Below are 6,687 nucleotides of genomic sequence, written 5' to 3' on the forward strand. Positions count from 1 at the left end.
CTCTTCATTAAGCAAAGATGAATATTCATAATGCGGACATGAAAAAAGAGCCCACTGTCTGCGTGTGCCAGCTATGATAGCCTTCCAACCAATACAGATTCAATTAGGAGCCGTAACAGCTGCCGCTATCTGCCTGTTAACTCGTTGCTTGCAGAGAGAGCAGATCGTAAGTTCTTTCCGAGAAGGACATTTCAGAAACCCAGGTTTGTTCGATTTTACTTCAAACTGCACCTTTTTTTTTTTTGGACTGTAAATAATCCAAAGACATGCTACTCGACACAATCAAATCACAATCTCATTACCAAATATAATTTTCAGTATTATCAGTTCTTAGGGCATACTTCATACCGTATCACTAAAGTAGATTAGGGACTGCTACTTCGTCCTAACTACTTTCAGCATCTTCATTAAGTTTTCATTACCTCTAGGTACAGCATCTAACACATGTCACATCACATTAACATTCTCACAACACTCAAAAACACCAACGTGGCTTTCAGGGGCAAAATAAATCTTCGAGAAAAGAAAAAAAAAGGCTGGTCAGGGAAAAAAACGCTTCATTGGTGGGAACTCCACTGTGCTGCATTCGAAGTCCTGAGGCTTGCGTTGCTTTCTCCTGTACAAAGGAGCCATTCAGGAGCAGTGTAGGGAGAATGGCTGTTTTTCTGTGGTGCGCCAGAAACTTGGGAGATCTTTTGGAGAGCAGCCATGACTTTCCTCTTCCTATTGCGGTGAGAGGCAAACCCTCGGTCGTTATGAAAGATGGGCTTGTTGGTAGCACTGCTATGCCTTGTTGTGCCCTAATTCTGTGTGTTTTCTTGTATTAAATGGCTGGCAAAGACGAGGCAGTTTAAAATATCTTTTTGTGTCCATACAGTGCTTTGCATAAGTAATCACGCCCTTAAAGAAGATACGCAGAACCTTTATTTTTAAATATATTTCTGAGTGGATAGTATCTCCATCCTTGACTCTTGTATGCTGCATAAATTGGAATAAAAATATATATTTTTGAGAGTTAAAATCGACCGCAAAGTTGGCATTCGAGCTGCCCCGCTGAGCCAGCCATCCCTGAGTGCGTGACGTCACAGCGGTAACCGGTTTTAAGGCCGACGCCTTTGACAGCTATAGACCAAAGTAATATAAATAAAAATTTAGGGTGAAAGTAAGAAATACCATTGCCAACTTGCTCAGCTAAGACTGATTTGACTTCATTGATTGTGGGTTGACTCTCATTAAAACAGGACAGGTGTTATAACTTATGCAACGTACATGTACATGCATGCATTTTCACTGATAAAACGTAAAAGGCAAATTAAATAATCAGATGAACTGAGACAATCGCATTCTGAAGCAAATTAAATCATCTTATACCGGTAACTTAAACACACAATACAAGTTACATGTATTAATTACATGTATTAAGCAGGTAAACAACGAGTGTTGTTGTTTTTGTTGTTTTGTATCCAAATGAGCGTCGCATCTTACCCGTCTGTGTTCTCGCTTCTTGAAGGCCGACCTTGTGGCCGATTGTTTTGAAACAATCTGACTTTCAGTTCTCCATTCATTCGCTTCTTCCACGTCAGGGCGAAATAGTGCTGCTGAGGCAAGCATATCCAGCGGAGAAATCAGACGACTGGTCCACTCATTCTCCATTTTCTCCATACTGAGTACTCCGCCATTACTGCTCGCCAGGAAAACTGCTGCAACAGAACTTACTTTCCTTTTCTTTTAGTTTTCTTTTTCTTTAATTGCTGATACTGCACCCTCTTTCAATACAGGCTTATAGCCAACGCTCCTCAACAGATCAGAGGTCTCGTACAAGTCTTCAGTAAAATGTGCAGAGCAGAGGAAAGACCACTTCGTAGGCACCCAATGTGCCCGTGAACTTCTCGCAAAACACGTCCAAATCTTTGCAGTTTGATTCTTGGGCCATGAATGCAACGTAAATCCACCTTCTGTCATGTTGCTGCACCCGCCAGCAACACATCTACGTGACATGGCGATAAATTAGCTCAAAATGGAAGCTCAACATTGCAGTCAGCTCTGTGTTTTAGTATAGCGGAAATGGCGACGAGACCGATAGCCTTCCCGCTGTGACGTCACAGATGTCAAGGTCATTCACTCAGACCGCTACCTATATGAATCATTTTAATTGTAAAAATTACTATATTACATTTATTGTTAATGCTTAAAACTATTCCTATGCCATTCTTGAGGGCTCAAGGCATTTATAAACAAAAAGTGAGGCCATGGTTCTGCGTACCTCCTTTAAACCTGAGTCACTACTCGGAATTGTAAGTACATTTTGAGGAAAAATCACATTAGGTCACAGCGTTATGGCAAAAAAAAAAATCCGAGGTGTTTTAAAATTGTCTCCTCTGGGAAAGACAGTGCAAATAAGAGGACAGCTTGTTATTTGGTGACTTAGGTTGGACGTTAGAGGGATGGAATACTTCCACAATAGTATTACAATCATATATTTCATATAATGTCAAAGATATACAGGTACATACACTTTCTTTATGCTGAGATGAAAATGTTATCGAAGACCAACAAATGTTTTATTCAGGCTGGATATTTTTTTAAAAATATTTTGAGGAAAAAGTTACCCGACATTCATGCCAAGCGTCTCTTGGCAGCAAGATCGCTGGCGGTGTGTTTTGGGCAGTGGGTGAGTCAGAATAACGTTGAAGTCCAGGCAACTTTATGGGAATGAGCTATGATGTGGTTTGGTGGCAACTGAAGTTTAGAAGTGCTCTGCTCGAAAGAATCCCAGAGAACATAGTCGTGTAAATTTTGATTCCATTCAAACCGTCCCCAAGAATTCTGCCATGGAGAAGAAATTGATAACTGCATTGGTGGGTTTTACAATTATTTATGAATGTCCCTGTTCGCATACAGAGACATTAATAAAAATAATAATAATAATAATAATAATAATGGGGGTGACACGGTGGTGTAGTGGTTAGCGCTGTCGCCTCACAGCAAGAAGGTCTGGATTCGAGCCCCGTGGACGGCGAGGGCCTTTCTGTGCGGAGTTTGCATGTTCTCCCCGTGTCCGCGTGGGTTTCCTCCGGGTGCTCCGGTTTCCCCCACAGTCCAAAGACATGCAGGTTAGGTTAACTGGTGACTCTAAATTGACCGTAGGTGTGAATGTGAGTGTGAATGGTTGTCTGTGTCTATGTGTCAACCCTGTGACGACCTGGCAACTTGTCCAGGGTGTACCCCGCCTTTCGCCCGTAGTCAGCTGGGATAGGCTCCAGCTTGCCTGCGACCCTGTAGAACAGGATAAACCGGCTAGAGATAATGAGATGAGATAATAATAATAATAATAATAATAATAATAATAATAATAATGAGACTGTCAATGCTGGTGTAACTCACTCCAGCCCCATCTAGTCCAGAAGGAATGATCTAAAGTGGGCCATCTTGCGCAATAAATGCTGCAAGCTATATACACCATCCATCCATCCATCCATCCATCCATCCATCATCCATAGCTGCTTATCCTGTGCACGATCGCGGGCAAGCTGGAGCCTATCCCAGCTGATTATGGGCGAGAGGCGGGGTACACCCTGGACAAGTCGCCAGGTCATCACAGGGCTGACACATAGAGACAAACAACCATTCACACTCACATTCACACCTACGGTCAATTTAGAGTCACCAGTTAACCTAACCTGCATGTCTTTGGACTGTGGGGGAAACCGGAGCACCCGGAGGAAACCCACGCGGACACGGGGAGAACATGCAAACTCCACACAGAAAGGGCCCCGTCGGCCACTGGGCTCGAACCTTCTTACAGTGAGGCGACAGCGCTAACCACGACACCACCGTGCCGCCTGACATACACTATAAACAAACTATATATAGAAGCTATATAGACCCTAGGAATACCGAACTATTTGCCAGAAAGAATCCAAAACGGTGAGGAATTGACTGAGAAGAAGCGATTTTTGTTGAACTGCTCATTAAGGCTTAATTAGTCCATAACTTCATTAATAACTGTAATGAAGCAAATCTGGGTAGAAGTTATATGTGTCCGACCTTCCAGCCAAAAAGAATTGAAATCAGTGAAGAATTCAAGGAGAAGAAGTGATTTGTGTGGAAACTGCTCGTTAGGGTAGTTAATTACTCCATAACTTCATTATTAATTGCAATTATGCAAATTTGGGTAGAAGCCATATGCACCCCAGAAAGACCTACCTTCCTGCCAAAAAAAAAAAAATCGGTGAAGAATTGAGGGAGAAAAAGCGATTTTCGTGAAATGTGGACGACGCCGGACAGACGATGGACGACAGACAGATGACGGACAACACATGATGGCATGAGCTCATCGCCTGTCAGCCAGATGAGCTAATAACAAAAAAAGAAGCATGCACCAAGGTGTTGGAAACTGGAGGTGTTTCAAATGAATTGGTGAAGTACATTATATATATTTTGTGAAAACAGGAGGCAATCACATGCTGTGCCGCACCATAGCGTGCAAAAAAGTGTTGGCTGTTTACTTGAACGATGCTGTCGAACAGGAGGTATTACGAAATGGCAGGTGTCTGTTGGACATGTTAAAATGAAAGCATTCATTTTTGCTGATTTCTTTTGCAACACACACAAACCAAGGGAAAACAATAAGTCTATCTGGTCTCCCTAATGGTATTGTTAACCTCATCTCATCTCATTATCTCTAGCCGCTTTATCCTGTTCTACAGGGTCGCAGGCAAGCTGGAGCCTATCCCAGCTGACTACGAGCGAAAGGCGGGGTACACCCTGGACAAGTCGCCAGGTCATCACAGGGCTGACACATAGACACAGACAACCATTCACACTCACATTCGCACCTACGGTCAATTTAGAGTCACCAGTTAACCTAACCTGCATGTCTTTGGACTGTGGGGGAAACTGGAGCACCCGGAGGAAACCCACGCGGACACGGGGAGAACATGCAAACTCCGCACAGAAAGGCCCTCGCCCACCACGGGGCTCGAACCCGGACCTTCTTGCTGTGAGGTGACAGTGCTAACCACTACACCACCGTGCCGCCCGCATATTAGTTTATTTTTTTAAATCATTTTGACATTGTAGCCGCCGAAGATATTTCATCTTCGTCAGAGAGCGTCAACGAACTTACCAGCGTCACTGGCAAGGCAGCCTGAGCAAATGTCGATGCTCTCACCGTGTTTGGTGTGAATGTCGGGTTTATGTCAGGGATTTTTGCTAGTCTTACACTGCACTATTTGATCACACACAGTCACACTTCCACTGTTATGAGAATCTCTAAAAAAAAAAAAACTGTTATTTTCACCCATCCCATCCTCACCCATCGAAAAGATTATTTTCACTCGTCCTGAAAAACACTCAATTAAATAAACTCCGAATGAGCCGGATGACCATACTGTACAACATCGATATCGATAAAATACGTCACAGTACGTTTCTAAACGCATGGAGTCCATGATAAGTTTCCAAAGTACATGTGAAATTCCGTGCTTCGATGTAGACTTGCTCAAGATAGCATTGTGATACGTAGAATTACTTATGAATTACTTTCCCCATCCCGAACTCTCACTGCGCATGGCAATACGTTCATCACTTGTAACAGCCTAAATACTTGCCAAGATGTACTTACAGATGTGCAAACTGCCATTTTGCCTTCTGACTCAGCAGCGCACGACACCAAACAGCTGACTAACGCTTTAAAGGAAATCCAAACACAGACACTGTGCTCTATTATTTTCTTCATAATGATGCTGTTATAGATTCTCAGGGGCTTGTCTGGTTCATTAATTACACTGTTGTTTCAGTACAGAGTAGAAACTGAGTAAAAATGTGTCTTTAAACACATGGCTATCAGTGATCAGTGATGTTTAACAGGTATTACTTTTCCTGTCTGGAATTATGTCAATTCAGTGTGTTTCTATTCTCTTAAACATCTCTGTTCTGGCTATTGTTCTTATAATATGATTATAGAGTCAGGATTCGGTCATTAATCGTCTGAAAATGGCGAATCCGTATATGTAGAGTTCAGCATAACTGTTATTATGATTATTTATTTTTTCGTGGTCCGGTTTCCATCAAATCCTGCGCTCTGATTGGCTGGCGAGCGGGTCCGTATCCTACGGTACGGACCCCAGTTACGGACCCCGGTTACGGACCTCTGGCGACTCGCTCGTTCACAACGACAACAAACATAGTAGCAATTTTTGTCAACATTTATTTTTCGCATTTCTCAGTATGGGGCAGCACGGTGGTGTAGTGGTTAGCGCTGTCGCCTCACAGCAAGAAGGTCCGGGTTCGAGCCCCGGGGCCGGCGAGGGCCTTTCTGTGTGGAGTTTGCATGTTCTCCCCGTGTCCGCGTGGGTTTCCTCCGGGTGCTCCGGTTTCCCCCACAGTCCAAAGACATGCAGGTTAGGTTAACTGGTGACTCTAAATTGACCGTAGGTGTGAATGTGAGTGTGAATGGTTGTCTGTGTCTATGTGTCAGCCCTGTGATGACCTGGCGACTTGTCCAGGGTGTACCCCGCCTTTCGCCCATAGTCAGCTGGGATAGGCTCCAGCTCGCCTGCGACCCTGTAGAAGGATAAAGCGGCTAGAGATAATGAGATGAGATGAGATTTCTCAGTATAATAGCATTAATTTTACAGCATGGACAGCGATAACAGTGTTCACAGCGAAAGGGAGTTTTACTAC

The sequence above is a fragment of the Neoarius graeffei genome, chromosome 26 (assembly GCF_027579695.1).
Source record: "Neoarius graeffei isolate fNeoGra1 chromosome 26, fNeoGra1.pri, whole genome shotgun sequence".
NCBI classification, from domain to species: domain Eukaryota; kingdom Metazoa; phylum Chordata; class Actinopteri; order Siluriformes; family Ariidae; genus Neoarius; species Neoarius graeffei.